Below are 21010 nucleotides of genomic sequence, written 5' to 3' on the forward strand. Positions count from 1 at the left end.
CATGACACCCTTTTTCTCTCGCACACATGAATGCCAAATGGTCCACTAAGGCAGGGTTGCCGTATTTTGGAATCGGTAAAGTTAGAATACCGGAACTGAAAACAGCAGATTTTAAACGTTTAATGGAAATCTTGTTTTGTTGGCTAAAAAAAGGTCATCACTCCGACTGGACTCCCGAATATCCCGCGCACGGCCGTCCGGATTACATATTTCACGTCATTCATGGCGTTTTCTGTTTGAGCCTGTCCATCAGCCTAGCTGTTAAAGCTAGGTCGGATTTCCAAAACGGAGGACATTTAGGTGCAATATGACCGATGGACTGGCAGTGGCGTAGCAGCCACTTGGCGGTTCTGGCTCTGCGCCAGGGGCGGCAAAATGAGACTGCACAACACAGCCGGCTAAAAGCAGCGTAATTGGTAGTCCTGTAACTGGCGTCCCGTGAGCTAAAATTTATTCAAACTGGTCTCAATCGAAAGCTAGTGTCGCGCTGTTTCCAAATATGTTGATATGGCAATGGAACCCCTCCAAAATAGCCGTCAAGGCCGATTGTTCCTAACAATCGGAGCGCCGCAACGCAACACAATGACCAATCGAGCAATTATTCGGAAAATGCCCATTTTCAAACCAGCATTTAAATTGTATTTCCGGAATCAGGGCAACGATAGCTTTCGATTAAGACCAGTATTGTAAAATTTCAGCGCTCGGAAGGGGCCTGGCCAACTATAGGATGACCATGACCAATTATGCTGCTTTTAACTGTCTCAGCAGTAAGCTTGTCTTTGTATTCAAGTGTGACAACTAAGTTGCCGATTTATCCGTAGGTTAGTGATCTTATACTCTGGGTGAGACGGACTTTCAGCATTCCCGTGGCCACTTACTGGCCACGGATAATTTCGTGGCCAGCCACAGATATTCCTTGGCCGGCCATGAAAAGTGCTATTCTGTGGCCGGCCATGGTGATTTTCATGGCCGGCCATGTCAAACTCATTCTCATGGCCGGCCATGAGTAACTTTCATGGCCGGCTGCAATATATCAAGTTAGTATCACTGTATGTGGCCCAATCGTGGTCGATTGTATGATCTATTATGGGCGTACAGTAAATAGAACTAGGTGAGAGCGAGAGTTTAGCTCAGTTTATATGCATTTTCACCCGAAATACCAGAAGAATAGCGATACAATGAAAAGATAGAAAGTAGATGAAACGATCTGAAATCGTCTCTATATATCAATTAGAAACACAAAAAATGATGTAAAGAATGCATTAAAAAGGGGGATATCCGCTAAATGAAACAGGAAATAATGGTAGAGAAAGCTAGAGGCGATGAAGATATTATCAAAACTGGTAACTGATGGTAAGTGTTGATTTGTATCTTTTTATTTTATAGAAATAGACCTAAATATTCGGCTGAAACTCGTCACAGCTAATCGTATGCAACTGCATAGAATTGGAAAAAACAATGTCTACCAAATATCTGTCAGAAAATCTCTATAAGTTCCCCAAAAGCTGTGAGATTCACATGACATTCTGTGGCCGGCCACAGAACAGATAAGAGCTCGCTGTGGCCGGTACTTCCCCCGTTCTGATATTGATTTTCAACCGTAAGATGTGCATTGTGCAGTTGCAATTGCAATCGATTGTATAGTTAGTTTTATTTTGTAAATATGCAAACCTACGATTAACAATATGATGATGATAAGGCCCTTCATTTTTCAACCATGTTTATCGTTTATGATGAGTCTGCGATGCGAATAAGTAATACATATATATTTGATCATGCAGTTTAAGGATGTTTGTAGGGGCAGTTTAAAATCTTTTGTGGATTGCCCTGATGAATTTATGAATAATACAATACTGTATTGGGAATTTGTCTTAATTCACTGCCGATTTTCGATTTACGCTTAAGTAGACTCGACTATATACCTCCTTGAATGCATAATCTGTTCCATCGAGATACTGGATCGGTCAATATGCCGTCATTTTACCTGTTTTCTTGTTTTCAATACTAAATACCGTAATGAAAGTACCCGAACGAAACAATTACGGAATCAATGAACCAAGAATATGTGGAAAATACTGTTTCAAGTTCCAGAAAAGCTGTGAAATCCACATAACATTCTGTGGCCGGCCACAGAGTTGCTCGCTGTGGCCGGTGCTTCCCCCGATCGGATATGTCTTAGTTGCAAACAATTCCATAGTTTGTTATCTTTCGTATAGCTCAATAGCTGTGAATTGGATAATGCCAGGCTGATACAATTCTTCCTTTCTGTATCAGGTCTATGATGAGTCCGCGATATACGGTTATATACATATTTGATTATCGTACTGCTATACAGTACATACGAAGTTCGAGATCCTCAACATCAATGGAGCTTGCACTCATTTGCTCGATGAGAATTTTGTCGATGAATCTAAGAATATTTCTATGCCGTAGCAGCACGTGAACTTGACACACTGCAGATTAGTGCGGGGCGGATCGACAAATTCTCTGGTCCGGCTCCGATCCGGTTGTTCAATTCTCTGGTCCGGCTCCGGCCGTATCCGAAAAAGTACTGATCCGGCTCCAATTCGGTCCGGCCAAAAATGAAAAAGTCCGGCCAGAAATCCGGCCCTACTCGGTACGGAGGTTCCGTGAATTGATATATATGCCTCGTTTATGTTCACACTGGCTTGGAGGTTACTTACGTGTGGTTGGTTGGTAGTTATATAGTTATAAAAGTCATGCTTACCCATATAAAAGTCATGCTTATCCATAAAAATTCTGGCCGGATCAAAAAAATAGTGATCCGGCTCCGGCTGTAAGAGAAAAAGTACTGATCCGACTCCAATCCGGTCCAGCCAAAATTGTAAAAATCCGGCCGGATATCCAATCCGGCTCCGGTCCATGCTCCGCACTACTGCAGATGTGCTGTAGATGTAGAATAAAGGCAACGAACGATGTAGCCTAACCTACCGGTAATATTGGTAAAATGTGGGGCTTTGTTCCCAGAAATTTGATTTTGGTCACGTTTCCGATCCTATATAACTTGTATGTATAATGTATATCCAACTAGGTGCCGTTCTTCCAGGTCGAGGCAAATAATGTACGAATGAGATGCATGTCGCAGTCACTAAAGATGCCGTGTATGCCAGAGGATACTTGATTACTTGGGTGCAAGGATCGTTTTGTATCACATGTCGTTGTTAGATCAAGCTGCTAACCGATGTAGTAGGCATAGGACGTAAATGTGCCTGCTATATAATTAAATTACTGTTATAATAATAGATAACTTCAGATACTTTGCGTCATCTAAAGCAGCATCATCGATCAATGCGACATCAAATGCAGCGCCATCGATCTATGAAAAAATGCCCATGCCAAGCCTGCGAATTGACCAATAGGCATGATATATTTGTGGTTGATGCAAGGAACAATGTGCAATTCAGCGAACAATCTTGATGACACAGACAAGTCCCGATCGTTCATTATACTTCGACATTTGAATGCAGTGCAAATACTTATCGCCGTGTAAAGTGCATCTGATCTCTCGTGCCCCTGCTGGGTGTTTTCTGTGAAAAGCATGTGCTGGACACATTGCATTCATGCAACTACTTGTATATGAATTGTGAATGATTGTAATCATATCTTCAATTGCTTCAGATCTTGAGAAATTGGTAACGGAATAAACAAACTTTTTGTAGCAAAATATGACGGTTTCTTTATGTAGAAAACGAAAGAAGGGCAGGGAGTCAGATTATCTACGTTTGCATCACTAATGGGCTTGGGCGATGGAGATGCGAAGAAACTGCGAGGCTATCGAGTCTGCATGCACCACGGTTTTATCTTTCCACGCAATCTCATTGTGTTGATCGCCTGGCGTGGAAGCTGTGCGGACACCAGTTTTAATGTAAAGCCGTTTGTCTGACCGAGCAATAAGATGTACGCAGTACGCTCATACATTACTTTATCAAATATTTATCTAGATTTTAGATAGTTCAAGGAACGTATGTTTCGGTGTTAGTTTACAACGCACCGTCCCAGAGTACTTTTTCAATAGTCAGTGGGAATTAAAGTCATTTCTACAGCGAACAGAGAAGGTAACACGTGTAAAGCCGTGCAAATTTTGCACCCATCCCTAAACTACTCAATAAAGTGGTAATTTGACTTAGGTACGTGCGATAATATAGTGGCAGTCGTCTATACAAACCTTGCCACCAGCAAGTTCGTATTGCAAATGAGGAATATCAACTTGACTATTCTCAAATTGGATGCAAAGGGCGGATTTTGATCCAACTAGATGTGCCAACATCACGAACTGGCCATGAACTCGTGGCCGGCCAAGATGAATTCTTATGGCCGGCCATGAAATTCACTGTGGCCGGCCAGGAGACAACGCATTTTCATGGCCGGCCAGGAAATATTCGTGGCCGGCCACAAAAAAATCTGTGGCCAGTAAGTGGCCACGGGAAAGCTGAGACCCCTACTGCTCTGGGTTACGATTTGGTACAGCAGACCGAGATAGCAGTGAAGGTAAACCGGTCCTAGGAACTGTTTAAGTTGGTCATAATTGTCAGATTGACAGATCGTGCTTAAATATACAAGTACTAATTGAGACTCGAAAATGAAATACATTCGTTCGCTATTTCTTGTCTTTATTATTTTGGGCCATATTATTGACGGTGAGGGTGAGACTAGGCATTTCGTTTGTAATAATTTTTATTGAAAAGATTGCTTGAATATGAATCTACGTCGAAATTTGCAGCGGTCTACTCAAGGACCGTGACTTTCACGCCCCAAACCCCCCCAATTGGAAGGGGGCCCAAAATAATTCCGTGAATTAGTATAAATTATAGAGTATTTTTTGAAAATTTATGCAACTATCTCAAGTAGACAAATATTTTGATTAATGGGTAGCCTACTCTGCCGCCAAGAAGAAATACGCAGGATTTTTAGAAATGGCCATCACCGCGCCACGACGCACCAAGACATATAAAGTTTTAGGTCATCTATAATATGCGACTCTAAGGAGTGCGCCAGAATGATCGGCAGCGAGAAAACCTTGGCCGAAAAAGACTTCCCTTATGCTGACCGAAAACTTCGTTATATAGGCCTATACAAAATACATATCGGTTTATTGTCCATATAGGCGCTTAAATGACTGGCGCCGAATGTTCCAGTCTTGGCAATCCGAACGTCACAAGACAGATAGCATCCCGCACGGACAAATTATAAGCCAGTGAAGAAATACCAATTTGAAATCGTGTGATCTTTTAGTTTAGTATGTTTGGGCGATTCTATATTTTTATATGGCAGTCAGGAGGTCGCGAAATAACATTAGGCCTACGTAACGAAGTCATATCAACGGATCTGCCCGCCCGAACATATTTAATTATTATTGAGGGGTCCTACATTTTCAAACACACCTCACTCGTCTCTACCGGTAAATCAGATTAAGTGAGCAGAGGAAGGATGAAAATTGATAACAATATATATGCAATTCCCCATCATATTGACCGGTTCAATCATGATTTATATAAATTTGTCGCGGCTCGCGCGTATAGGCGAGTAGGCTAAAGCTGACTCAGGAACGGACACCCAATGTAGACGAAAAGTAGCGAATAGCGTGAGGGGGTCTGGGGGGCGAAGCCCACCAGTAGTTCGGTTTATCCCCCTATGGGGGGGCAAGACCAACGTTCTGGGGGGCCTGACGAAGTGCTGTTACGGCCCTGGATCTACTTAGGGGGCGGCATTTTAGACGAGAGCCAGGGGCGGCAGCACATGCTGCTACGCCAGTGTGGACTGGGTGAAAGTGTACATGCCACGTGATTAAGACTATTCATAAGTTTTAGTGTGTTGGTTCGGTATTATCAGTGGTGGCCCTACGATTGGCGGGGCTCATGGCGAGATTCCAGAGAGGGGCTATAAGTATAGTGGGCCATTCCATACACAGACAACCGATGTTCCTCTTTAAATCTCGTGAAATTTGGTACACGCACAGATGAGCTAATTCCAAACAGGATGAACTTTATTTTATGAAAATTGGACTTCGGGGTCAAAAGTTACGTCACTTTGAAAATTGACAATTTTCTGCTTATTTCGGGTCTGCACATCTCAGGTTTTCTCAATGAAATATTCAAGAAGGTGTAGCTAGATGTTGGACGACAGTTGAGATACGGCACTTAGATTTATTTTAAGCTTGTCTGATCGTCCATATTTCCAAGTCAATTTTTTTACCCTGTAGGGTAGGGTCAAAGGTTAAATTGGGGGGAATCTAAAATCAGTCAGGCGTTACACGATTTAGACTGCGGATTGCTCAAAAACATATTAAAATATTTTTGAAAAAACGATCTAAAATGTAAGTTTGCTTCAAGGAGAATTCGCTCATAGCTGTTTGATTTTGGTTTTTAGACTGTTAAGTGATGAAATTGCAGTTTCAAGAGCACACTTCATTTATACACGGAAATGCAGTACTAGGAGGACGTGTCCGGACGAGTCCGGGGTGTGTGTGGATATCATGCCTGGGGTGTGTTCGGACTGTTTTGCCATCCGGACATCCTGTCTGGGATGAGTTCGGACTGTTTTGCCCCTCGGACATTGTGTCTGGGGGGTGTTTGGGACATCATGTCTTGGGTGGGTTTGGACGGTTATGCAACTCGCACATCGTGCCTAAGGTGTGTTCGTGATGTGTTGCTATTCGGAAATCGTGTCTAGGGCGTGTTCGGACATCATGTCTGGGGTGTTAGGACTGTGCTGCCTCTCGGACATCTTGTCTGGGGGTGTTCGGACATCATGCCTGGGGCGAATTCGGACTGTGTTGTCATTCGGACATCGTGTCTGAGGCATGTCTGGCGCAGAACAAACATATCCCAGACACGATGTCCGAGTGGCAGCGCAGTCCTAACACCCTTGATATGATGTCCGAACACGCCCTAGACACGATATCCGAATGCCGACACATTCCGAACACATCCTAGGCACGATGTCCTAGTTGCAAAACTGTCCGAACGCACCTAAGAAATGATGTCCGAACACACCCCAGACACAATGTCCGAGGGACAAAACAGTCCGAACTCACCCAAGACACGATGTCCGAATGGCAACACATTCCGAACACACCCCAAGCATGATGTCCGAACACCCCCCAGACACGATATCCGAGTGGCAGCACAGTCCGAACGCCCCAGACATGATGTCCGAACGCGCCCTAGACACGATGTCCTGAAGGCAACACATTACGAACACACCCTAGGCACGATGTCCGAGTTGAAAAACTGTCCAAACGCACCCAAGACATGATGTCCCGAACACACCCTAGGCACGATGTCCGAGTTGAAAAACTGTCCAAACGCACCCAAGACATGATGTCCCGAACACCCCCCAGACACGATATGTCCGAGGAGCAAAACAGTCCGAACTCATCCCAGACAGGATGTCCGAATGGCAACACAGTCCGAACACACCCCAGACATGATATCCGCACACACAACAGACTCAATGTCCGAACACGCCCTACTAGTACTGCATTTTTGTGTATAAATGAAGTGTGCTCTTGAAACTGCAATTTCATCGCTATACAGTTTAAAAACCAAAATCAAGCAGCTATGAACGAATTCTCCTTGAAGCAAACTTTCATTTAAGATCGTTTTTTCCAAAATATTTCAATATTTCTGAGCAATCCGCAGTCTAAATCGTGTAACGCCTGACTGATTTTAGATCCCCCAATTTAACCTTTGACCCTAACCTACAGGGTATTAAATTTCACTTGGAAATATAGACAATCAGACAAGCTTCAGATAAATTCAAGCGCTGTATCTCAACTGTCGTCCAACATCTAGCCACACCTTCCTGAATATTTCATTGATAAAACCTGGGAAGTGCAGACCCGAAATGAGCAGAAAATTGTCAATTTTCAAAGTGACGTAACTTTTGACCCCAAAGTCCAATTTTCATAAAATAAAGTTCATCCTGTTTGGAATTAGCTCATCTGTGCGTGTACCAAATTTCAGGAGATTTGAAGAGGTAGTGATGTGAACATCGGTTGTCTGTGTATGGAATGGCCCTAGTTAATCGACTAATCGCAGCTTCTGGGGGCTCCGCCCAACAGACCACCCTTTCGTATTTATTTTTGCCAACTTAATATTTGTATGCCATATGCAACGGAGGTGCGTCATGTGTATTTGACAGGGCTCTTCAACCGGGTGTTTCGTACACTCTGGGGTGTACCAAAATTGTAGAAGGGTATACTGGGGTGTACCAGATCCGCATCAAAATATACCAATGAATAGCTATCACAATAAACGGGCAAGTTTATGCTTCAAAACTTGTTGACCGGTGTGTAATATCGTACAGACGTATAATGTAGGGCTACCATATTTTGGAAATCTGAAAAGAGGGCACTTTTTCAAAATTTTCGGACTTGCAATACCGGAACGAAGATTCTGAAAAAATGGTAAATTTTTCCCACCTCGGGGTTGGTTGACTAGAAAAAAAGGTCAACTTTCTGGCTCATCTCTCGAAATACAGTTTATCCTTCACATTCCGTTGGTTGAGTAAAAAAAATTCCGGCTCAGCTCCCGAAATAGTCGCCGGAGCGTTACTTCAGTGCTGATTTACTGTAACTCTCGGTCGAATTTTGCCCTATATTTAACTAAAATTCTCGAAAAAGAGGACTAGTGGGCGCCCTCTAAGGACATTTCCAAAGAAGTAAAAAAGAGGACGTTTGGTAACCCTTATAATATTCATATCAGCTGTACGTTAGGGCTGTTCAAATATAACTTTTTTTTCGGATTCCAGCCATTCACGTATTAAATTGTCAAGTTACCATAAAAAACGCTGTACACCAAATTTGGTTCAATTCTAACAAGTATAGGACTCCGCAGATCCAATTAAAAATTTTAATTTATTAAATAAAATTAAAATTAAATTTTTCCGTCAACCCCATGAAATTGTAGAGCTGTCTTCAAAGACGATGCAAAACAAATTTGACTCAATTCCGACCAGTAGAAGCGGAGTTATGTGAGTTTTTCGTAGATAATTCTCGGATTATCCACCGATCCGAGGATCTGCAGAGTCCTATACTTGTTAGAATTGAACCAAATTTGGTGTGCAGCGTTTTTTAGGGTAATCTGACAATTTAATACGTGAATGGCAGGCATCCGGAAAAAAAGTTATTTTTGAACAGCCCTACTGTACGTATAGCTTGTATATAAGTAACATGCCTTTTGTGATGCAATGAGTAAATGCTTTTCCTCGTCATTTGAACGTTAGTAATGGACTTTTTGGATCTTTTTCTAGTAGAACAGGATGGAGTTGACATATGTTAAGCTTGCGATATCTGTCTGTAATGATTCTCGAGGAAACCGCCGCGAGAGTTCAGAAATACTGCACTAATAATTTCTGCAGGATGGTCATAAATAGCGCATTGTACATAATTGCAGGGGTGTCTATCGATGAGTCGAGTTTGGAACCACTGTGATAGATTGTGGTCAGATTACTATTTAGCATTACAAATGCGTTGCAGCTTTGTTCATCCTAATTTCAATAGGCCAGAGGTAGCGAACCAGCAGATGTTGCATACAGCCGTTAAACAATAATTTAGCGTGTAATGGCGACCGTCAATAAGCGATTTGAATTAACGAATTGGTTCCCAAATCTTTGAAAGATTATGAACTTGAAAATTTTATTTACGCCTAGCGCGATTCAGGATGACTTGGGTTTTTCGTTTTTAATACAATAGTGTAATCTGAGTCCCACCGTACAAATGCAAACCGCAAAGAAAAATGATGCACCCCAGGGCTGTATTGACTAGTCACGATTTTATGATGACTCGACTTGACTCGCCGAGTCATTTTCTCAAAATACGGAAATGACTCGACTCGAGTCAATCTGTGTATTGACTCGACTTGGACTTGAGTCATATGACTCGAGACTCAGACGACCAAGATCGACATTTCGAAGAATAGTAAAGTATAACCACACTGTTGGGATTTCGTCTATTAATAGTACCAATTGGTACTGCTATTTGAAAATGCGGCCAGAAACTGCTAAAAGTGAGGAAAGTATATTATAAATGTAAACCATTCGATATCACCAAACCGAGTTATAAAAAGTGGATTTAACAAGACTTTAACTGGAAACTGGTCAGTCAACACAATGACTTGGACACGAGTCGTAATACCATGACTCGGAATCGACCCTCTGCTCGCTGACTTGGACTCGGACTTGACTCTCGGTGGTGAATTGAAAATGACTTGAGTTAAAACTATAAAAGTGAGATTGACTTGTGACTTGGTTACAACCCTAATGCACCCCATAAAGAAATACCAAGTCGGAATGGTGTGCGTAGTACGTATGAAAGATTTTCTCGTTCGTTTGGCTGATTCCTATATATATTTCGACTATGCCTATAATCCTGATTGGAGGTCAAAAAATAACAACATCGAGCAAAGTGATTAATAAAAACCGGAAGATGCGAATCATCATTAATTTTTTGCCCAAAATTTTCGAAGATATAACCCGTCTATCAGCTCTACCTGTTAATATGATTACGTGGGCTAAGAATGGATAAATATTTGACAGTAATATATGAAATCCAATATTATGGAGAAAATTAATTTTCCAGATGGAATTTTTTTTCGCGCGCTGCGCGACCACAAGGCCAGGTCAGTTTCCTTTTCCTAACATAATTATACTAGCGTTTGGATGAAGAGATAGTATGCCTGCAAGGTGTTTTGCTGCTACAATTTCAAACTTCTATACGCAAGGTATATCTGAAGTGATCAGTGATGGTACAGAACTCCACAAGGACTCTCCGCCGTGCGAAGTTCCCAGTAGCCAATTTAACATGAGTATATAGCGTCCAGATGGGCCATGACGACTCACCGCCGGAATACGGCTGTATGCTATGTATGGAATCAACGCATGGCCTTCAATAGCAAGGAGGTTGAACACCCCTGGATTAGGCTTACTATACAGAATCGGTGAGTTATGTGATCAGGGGTGTGTCAGTTTCGAGTAAATGTTAAAAGGGTGTACCACAACGAAAAAGGTTGAAGAGCACTGGTATATGACACTATAACAGGCTTTGGAGCAGGCTAAACTGTTGAATTTCCCTCTAGCCCTTGAGCCTTTTTCTATCATACATCGTCAAATTATAAAGGAAAATGACCCAGTAACTATGGCTCATCATGTCTTCATGTTAAAGATGTATGGCGTGTAGCGCGGAATAATAGAATAGCGATACAACTGCTGCAGGCATACCAATCTCGACAGCTATCGGCTTACATTAGTAATAATAAGCCGACCAGCACACCACGTCAAGGCTTGAGCCAGGCGCTAGATTAGGCCATATCTATAATTGCATGGTTGCAAGGATGGACTACATCAAAACTAAGTACCTCTACCGCATGCAGAGATTTGATGATTGACCCATCTGGAATCATCTTCTTGATTGTTTCACGGATTCCGGCGTTCATTCGCTATATAATCCATGAAAAAAGCCGCCCACCTCAAAAGCCAATGTTGATCATAATCATTTATTGACGCATGGCATCCGCTTTAGACTGATTGGAATAGTCCTCGTGTACCAGACCTGAACAAAAAAACTTGCGTCTTGGTCGATCTATGCGGGTTAGTACCAGGGCTGTGGAGTCGGTAAATTTTACCACCGACTCCACAAATTTTCAATATACCAACTCCAACGGTATTACCAATTTACTTCGAAAATTACATTGTTCAACACAATTTTTGTTGACATTGTTCAGACAATTAATTTCGACTAACTTTTGGGCGCTGAATTCAAAACTGACTTCCGTTTTTCTCTATCACGTCAAGTTTTCGGGGTATGCACCCAGCCTATTGTCTCATAACCCACATCAAAGTACCACTTTTAATAGTATGTGTTTATTCTATAAAACGTTTCAACACCCACAAGCAGTGTAGAGCAGTGGTTCTCAACCTTTTTCACCTCGCGGACCGGTAAAATTTTAAAAAATGTCTGGCGGACCGGTGCACTTCGAAAAATGAACTGAAACCAAAATGTAAAGTATGCAACCGTTTTTTGCAATTATATGGTGCTAGAGAGTGACATTTAAAGGGTTTTGATCGTAATTAGTTATCTTCATGATAACATCCATGTGATTTTGTGGTAGTCAGTCTGCAGACTCGGAATAAAATTGTCTTATCCAGATAAACGTGCTACCGCCGAGAGTCGTTTACAGTCTATCGCGCCGAAGGCCGTGGGTTTAACCGACCACGCCAACTCGAACCAAGCACCAAGTCGAACCAAGCACCTTGCCGTGCTACCTTACTCATTGCCCACTTCAGACGCATACGCTACTCTGACAACTACGAATACAATGTGTGCCGGACGAAAACACCTTACAGCAACTATACCGGCCATCCGGAAATCCGGGCCGCAAAAGCACTTCGTTAGCCCACCCCAAAAACGTTGGTGTTGAACCCCCACATGGAGATAAGCTAAACTGCCGGGGGATTCACCCCCAGACCCTACAGTTCGGTGAATGTTTTCACCTGTACTTGTGAGCACATTCATTCTACTCGGCGTAAGCAGAGAGTTTATGTAGCTTAATCGCGGCAATACCGAATATTATCGATCATTCATGACTGAATCGGTATTCTCGCTGCCGAATTGTTGGCACACCCTTCGGAGTTCCATGTTAGCCTATACTTCATTAGGGGTTGGTACGTCGTGGCGCAGTAATGGCTGACGCCGAAATGCCTATTTCTATAAATCATGCGTACATCTCGGAGAAGGGCACCTAATAAGCAAGACATTTAGTGACACTAAATCGCGCAAAGCGCGAAAAGAAATCGAAAAATGTTGGAAACGGTTTCAGAAAAATACGCTATGATTTAGGTTCATTTGCAAAATAATTTTGGGCACTTTCAACCTCGACCGCTCTCCAATTGGGTGGTTTTGGATGCCCCAGATACGGTCCTACACAAAATGAATGAATCGAAAACGAATGATCGCGCAAACTGCGCTGTATAGCGATGAGTCAGCTCGTACCTGTTCTGTACTTGTCGCTCGCCGAATAACACGTCTTGAACGTCAAGTTAAATCGAACATGTTTCAAGCCTCACGAACTTCTGAATTATTTTAAAAATTGATGTTTTATTTATTCTATCAATGGACAAGCTTTCAACATTGCATCTTGAAATTGAAGTATAAAATTGTATTATACCTCGCGGACCGGCAGGAATGCCGTCGCGGACCGGCGGTTGAGAACCACTGGTGTAGAGTGTTACTTGCTGTACATTTATTATGGCTTCCATGTGCCATCAACCAGAGAGATATATAACAGATGAAGCGGTCAAGCACGAGGGATGCGGTCATGCACAGTTGGGTAAGGCATGACGTCATACCTTGCTACTTTACAGGGAAGCATCATCATAATACATACAATAACCCACGTAACATCCCCTTCTCAAAACATCGCAAACAATAATAGAAAACGAAGCGAACCGAATTAGGATATAAATTACAGCAACGAATCAAGTTGTAACATAGTCTTGCAAGTATGCTGCAGCTATCCAGCTGTGATCACTCGTCCATGATATTCCGCTATGTCTCGAATAAGAAAATACTTCTCGAAGTGATTACTCGAGAGTCCAGACTTCTATATAAGTGTAGGTAACACGTGTTAGAGATTACCTTTTATTATGATTGAGACTCTATACGCTACTACTGCATCAACGTCGAATAAACCATTGTATTGAGCATATATCTGGTACGAAGAACTTCACCCAAGGCAACAGCTTCTCGAGATAAGTATTGTATAGCCGAGCACCAAGACGATTGGTTAGCTATACTTTTATACAGATCATCAGAGACATTAAGCTCTAATTGCTGCATGGGCCCCGAGAACAGTCGTTGGATATACATCTTCAATACTGAGACTGACGTTTTGCTATCGACTACAAGGACATTCTTCACGGACGAACACGGTACACGTTTTAATTGTCGATTTCTGTTGAAAACTTCACGACAGCAGACCCTATGACTGTGTAGGTGTTGGTGATTTTTTGAGTGTTATTGTTATATTGTCGTTGCATATTCAGTATTGCCATAGACAAATGTCACTTATAAGTGTCTAAATGGCGAGTAATGATAATGAGAAATCAGTAGGGCTGGGCACAATGATTCGAGTACTCGAATCTGAATCGAGTATTAATTTTAATGATTCGAGTCGAGTAGTAAAAAACAATTTTTTCGAGTACTGAAATTATACGCTCCTCACCACTGAAAGTTGATTTATCAACGAGGAGTTTATCAACGATCAACGAGTTTATGCTAATTTCACTGTTGAAGCCTTGAAACCTCGATTGGCCGTATTGTAGCATACGAAACATGAAGTACAAAGCTACGAACTTTACTGGAAATAGCACATTTCCGAAGTCATGATCATCCCACAATATTGTCACCAAGTGCAATGAAACCGGTATGGTCGAAAAAATAACAAAGTATCCTTAATATGATGGATAACATGCATTATATTCTTTGTGGTCGCTTAAAAGGTACATATTTGAACTTTGACAAATAATATTCTGCTATGACGTCATAATGAGTGATACTCGATTACTCGACTCGACTCGAAGCATTTTACGTGATTCAGAATCGAATCACTCAGGTACTCGATTTTGCCCAGCCCTAGAAATCAGTTGCTGATAAGGAAACCGAATCTAACTCTGAAATCGGTCACGCTAAAGATGTTAAGCAAAAAGCTGCTTTACCCGGTATTGCCGACGAAAGTATTAGGCACGCTTTTCCTATCAGCGTTGTTGAAAACGAGCCTACGTATTTAGGCGAAGCTCGAGTTGCTAAAATTGGTCAAAATAACGCCGCCATGTTCTCCGGTCAGCGATCAGCGCAAATTGCCGCACCACATAGTTACATGGCACCGCAAAAATCGAATCGCCTTCCCGTTCAAAATTGTGTCGCGCCGTCAGTAAATGATAACTTAGCTTCTCTGAGACAATATATGATTTACGTGCAAAGGCGAATGACTTGGGTTGTGAACATAATGAAGTGCATTTCACACTACATGTACTGCATATTACATACTAGCATACTGGAAATGTTGGCCATTGCCCAGCGAGCCGACGCTGGTTTTTCTGAGAGGACTAAATATATGAGCGCATTACATTCGATACCCGCTTCCAGTAATCACTAATCTATGATTTTTCAAACCAATATATTACGCTAAGATATGGACGAATGTAATCAGATCTTGGGTAGCTTTTGCTTGAATTCTTTAATATGGGGAGTATCATGTGTGCAAATATAATGAACTTATCCCACAGTTGTAGAATTCGTTAAGCCCAATATTATGGGATTACCATACGCAATAATGGATTTGTCCCACATTTGCTTGAGAAGAATCACCGATAATTATGCAATTTATACGGCCACGCTCACATGTATTTGGGGATTAGATGCGGGAAATCGGCGACTGTGATTTCGTTACGCGCGTAAGTGTGAACCGGAGTGACTATATGTATTTGGATGTAATATCTGGTATACTTATGGTTAATGGATTTTCAGATGTTCCAATTCGCTGTAAGGTTGGGGCATAAAGTTTTTGCTCTAAACAATCTGCGGGCAGTTTGAACGAGACAGGGCTGAATGCGTCTTCTTTTAGCGAATCTCCTGGTTTACACGATAAAACGTTTGAACAGTACCGCAACCTCGTGTCTGATTTAAGTACATTTGAATGTTATGTCGAAAAGCATTATTATGCGATACAACGCGTATCATGAGTAACCTACTTAGCTATAATGGCCTCCGCTATTTAGGTGTAATCGGTGAATTCGTAGTCAACATTGTGAACGCCGCAATGCAACGTACTCAGCGCAAGACCTATTATAAAATTCGGTATAAATATGACATGTCTTGTTCGGTCAGATGATATAACTGAACTGCGTAAATTGGTTCTAGATTCATAGATAACGGACCCGTGAATATTACGAAATATTCTAGTTACGGATATCGTGTTTTTTTTTCAATTCGTTGACGGATACCTTATCACAAAACGCGTATGTGGTTTTCAGCTTTCGATATTAAAACAGTGTTTTAGGGCACACACCATATCGCCACGTGTTCCGCTGATTACAAACCTAGTGAATTCTCAAGTTGCGTAACGCTTTTAGCAAATAAGTGTAAATTCGCAATACAGATTTCTTGCTCAGCATATATGTCATTCAAATAATCCACTCCATGACTCAACATTGTGTAATGGTATTCTGACGGCATTTCAAAAAGTGATTTCATATGGACTTCAGCTTTAAAATCATCGCAGACACATAACAGTAGTCTGTATGATAACATCCTACATTGATCAATGTGAGTTTGAATGATAATTCCATTACTGACTGACATATCTAATAAATCTTTGAATTGTTTTCAATTACGCCATGCCTCGTGAGCAGAGCATCTATTCTGTAACTCCTTGCGTGTCGGTCGAAATCTGATGAGTTGTTTGGAATTCGCTTTACAAAACTCAGCAGTACCTATCAATCGCATATCCGCTGTCAAGATTATGCAAAATTTGACCCTGGCGGCACCGAGAATTTATTACTTGAATCGCAATGTAGCAGACCTGTTTTGACTTACACTAAGGAGTTCGCTAGTTAGCAGACTTCCTGTACATTTTGCATTTACTTCTGCCACGTGCAGAAATCTGTTTTCGCACGTCTGCTCCCTACATTTTTTTCTGCATGCGCCAGAGATTGACCCCTATGCTTGCAACGCTGTCAGGGAATAGCGTGCCTTATTCTTTTTTTATTGTTTCTGATATTGTCAACACCTTCATAATTAGGTTTAGGGTTGCCTTATCAGACTGGTCACTTATTGATAGATTGTGTGTTTTCTTTCATGCTTGTATCGTTATTTTGTGCCAATTGTAATAGTGCTATATGCCCTTTCCACGTGATGCTGTCGTGAGGTTTTTTACAGAGTTGGCGAATATATACGTGTCCGTCGTCCACGCTCCGCGTTCCGGCGTACCAATCTTCTACTCATGTGTGCGAATTCATCGAAACGATTTCGACCTACTCAACAACAACGACCTGGCAATATACTTCCGTACGATTCTGACACCACGTGCCGTCTCACTGCAACGTCTGCAACAGTCGACAGCAACAGTTCGCCGCTATTTCTCCGACGAAACTGTACCGATATACCGCGACCGACGATAACCACTTCTGCGACCATTGGCCTACACGACAGCGCCAACACGCGTACGTAGCCATGCTGAATCTCCAGCCCCCACAGATATACGCTGACGTCTGTGTGAATCAGACAAGCCATGAATCGCGGACGAAAATTACGCAGCTCTTACAACCCGAGACGATGCCAGACCCCACAGGAAACCTGCACGTGCACGACAGCACATGAGTTGAGTGACAAGTTTACGCCGGAAACGCCTGTACATTATCGATCGAGATTTTGTACGATTTCACTGACCAGGAACACAATTGTGCATATGGGCCACGGCCCGAAGCTGAAGTTTACGCGGACTTGGGTATGTTGGTTACCCTAAGTCACAGTACAATATCGACCGAGATATTGCAATGTTGAACTGGCCACTATTGTATATATACCGGCCACACACTGAAGTTAATTTTGCCTTCACGTGAACAGCGGCGGTACCACTCATGATGATGTGGGCTGTCACGTGGATGTATTTGTAATTGTTTAGGCTTACTAATTGCTTAGGACTACATTGTTTTATGTTATTCCAATTTAGGATAACTTGTATATTAGAAAAGCAGTAGAAAACCTTACTCTTGCAATTCTCATACTAAAACCGAAACTGTATAGGACTAGTTCAGTATAGTTTGTTGGATAACATTTCATGTAGCCTAATTACTTAAAGGGTCGTTGAAATTAAAAGTCTTTACTCGTGATTGTTACTATCCGATTTCCTTTTTAATGGGGGACGGGGTGACCTTTCTGTACCAAAATTGTATTCGACATAGTAAATCGATTTTGTCATTCATGGTCGTATAATCTAATTGGCTTTTCCCTTAATTACCCCTAATTAAGTTCCTTTTCGAGAAGAGACTGTGCAGCTATCCAGCTGTGATCACTCGTCCATGATATTCCGCTATGTCTCGAATAAGAAAATACTTCTCGAAGTGATTACTCGAGAGTCCAGACTTCTATATAAGTGTAGGTAACACGTGTTAGAGATTACCTTTTATTATGATTGAGACTCTATACGCTACTACTGCATCAACGTCGAATAAACCATTGTATTGAGCATATATCTGGTACGAAGAACTTCACCCAAGGCAACAGCTTCTCGAGATAAGTATTGTATAGCCGAGCACCAAGACGATTGGTTAGCTATACTTTTATACAGATCATCAGAGACATTAAGCTCTAATTGCTGCAATGCTGGTCGAATTACTGTACGGCTTGGCCTGCTGCTACTGGAACCAGATAACGACCCATTAGTATCGCTGTTCACTACTGCTGGTCTGGCAATCGAAATGTCGTCAAAGTCAAATGCAACATGCGGGCGAGTTACAGTAGTTCGAATAAACTCTCTGTTGCGTCGGTAGATCGTTCCATCTGTCGCCTTAACAATGTACCATCGATCATTCAGTTGCTTAATCACCACCGCTTCGAGCCACAAGCCATTTTCTGTCCTTTTGAATCGAATCTGTTGACCAGGACTCAACAGGGCGAGGTCTTTTGCACCACGATTGTAATACTTTGCCTGTTTTCTTTTCCGATCCATAAGCGGTGGAATGACATCAGAAACAATTTTTGGCTCAAGCAGTTTAGTTGCTATTGGCAACAAGGTCTTGGTGCGTCTTCCAAATAGCCTCTGTGCTGGAGAGCCAGGAACAGTCTCGCCTGGAGTGTTCCTCCAATCCAACAGTACAATATTTATGTCTTTTTTGTCAGTTGTCGCTTTACGAAGTAACGATTTGAAGATTTTGTCAGCTGATTCCGCCTTTCCGTTCGATTGGCTGTGTCCTGGAGAGCTGGTCACATGTTCAAACTCATATTCCTTTGCAAATGCCTCGAAGCATAGTGTCCTATATGGTGTCGACACAAGCAAATCGCACGGTTCAATGAAATTGTATCACGTCACAGTTTTCATTTGGCTACAGGCAATTTGACGGTGATTTTTGACCGGCTTGCCGAGCATTAAATTTGATGAATCGGATATCAATCGAAAGCTGACTCTGCACTGATTACGAAAATATAAATTTTATTCCGCTCGCGGCCCTGGAACCCCCACAATCAGCCCACAATTATTCATTGTCGAGTATATTGGCAGTGTGACGCAACAATGCTGTCTGGCGAAACGAGAGACTAGCTCAAGAGCAAGGATGCGGCCGAGCGGCGAGAGTGGGATCAGCTGACGTCGCGGCAATAGCAATGTGCAACCGCGCCACAGAGAAACGCTGCGCTGTTGATACTTTTTCTATGCGTTTCGGAACAAGCGAGCACACACCAGCCGCTTTCCTTGAGTTGTAAGGGTAGAACTGGGTCCACAGAATGTATTTGGTCCCTACCAATTTTCGCGCAATATCCTTCAGCTGATAAAGATATGTAGGCTACGTCTAAGTAGTCTACATTGGATATGTCAGATTATTATGATATCGATTGCCTTGGCCCGCTTGTTGCGTAGGACTCCAGAGACACGTCGCGCTGTTGATGGCGGGTGTCGATACTTTCTATAGTCGCTTTTATGGTTAAGTGTGAGCAAGGAGCGTTGAGCATGAGCATTGAGCATACATTACAAGCTTTTATTTGATCCGTATGGGTCCGCGAATGCAGCAGGTAAAATGTTGATTGTTGAATAAAGTTTAACAGCAGGAGTGTCGAATTAAACTGGTATCGCTGTCCGGATTCAATCCATTACTAGAAAGCTTGCGGGCCATACCTGCCAAATGATTCCAAAATGTTACCACCAAATTCATACCTTTGTTTTTCACTGGAATATATCTGATATCACTATAAACGTTGACGTTGGAATTTGGTTTAGCATTTTTCAATCACCAAATAGTTTTTTTGAATGCCGGGGACCTTTTGCGTCAAAAGTAATACAGTGGTATCACAGATATTTGAATTATATTCATTCTGTAGCCTGTATATATATTCCTACTGTAACTTACGTAAAACGGATTTGCAGTATTTTTTTCGCATCTGTGAATAACCAGGCCGTGTTATTTTTGGCATTTCAGGAGACAGATGCCAAAACTGCCAAAAATAAAAATTTGAAAATGCCAAAAATAAGCAATTTTTGGCATATGCCAAAAATAACACGGCCTGTCAAATAGTGTATTTCGTTCATGGTGTTGTGTTAACAGAACCGCGTTACAAGCGAGAATAGCGTTTGTGAAAGGCAGGTTTCTTAATCTGGGTCCAGCCCACCCATTAGGGGTGAAAGCATGGTGTCCGAAATGGTGTGGACACAGCGAGATTGAACGGCTGACTGCATTTGGTTTACGTCATACTTTCCATTTGTCCAAAGGCAATTTTACGACCATTTTTGATCGGCTTGTCGAGCGCTAAATTTGATAAAACGGGTATCAATGAGAAGCTGCCGCAGTACTGATTATTAAAATATAAACTATGTTCTGCTCATGGAACTGGAACCCCCAAAATCAACCACGATTTTTGCATTGTGATCGAGTTGAACATTGTGACGCAACGAACTGTCTGGCTATTTCTGAGCTGCATAGTCTCGTTTTGCCAGACAGTCTTGTTACGTCAATGTTCTTAAACAAGCTAACCTTCCCAGGACTCTTCCATGCGAGTTGGTAATATTAAAGCCAACTGAAGTGACAAAAGTCCTCCGAAAATATATCGGTAGACTGAAGGAGAAATGATAGTCGGGCTACTAAATAGAATGTGTTGAGAGACAGCACAGGAAACTCCTGGAAAAGGATCGGGAAGAAAATTCTTTCCGCGATGAGATTGATGGGACTGGCGAAGTGATCGCTTTTCATGATGCATGGATGCCGGTTCGGCCTTCCAAAGATTTTG

At 42.1% G+C, this 21010-nt stretch overlaps 1 protein-coding gene across 2 annotated transcripts in view; it reads left to right on the forward strand.

Annotated features, from left to right (window-relative positions):
• LOC145452044 (ras-related protein Rab-18-like) overlaps positions 1 to 21010 on the forward strand; it is a 220346-nt gene that overhangs the window by 54287 nt on the left and 145049 nt on the right. The window lies entirely within an intron of this gene.

The sequence above is a fragment of the Botryllus schlosseri genome, chromosome 12 (assembly GCF_051294905.1).
Source record: "Botryllus schlosseri isolate E-star chromosome 12, Bs_hap1, whole genome shotgun sequence".
Classification (NCBI taxonomy): Eukaryota; Metazoa; Chordata; class Ascidiacea; order Stolidobranchia; family Styelidae; genus Botryllus; species Botryllus schlosseri.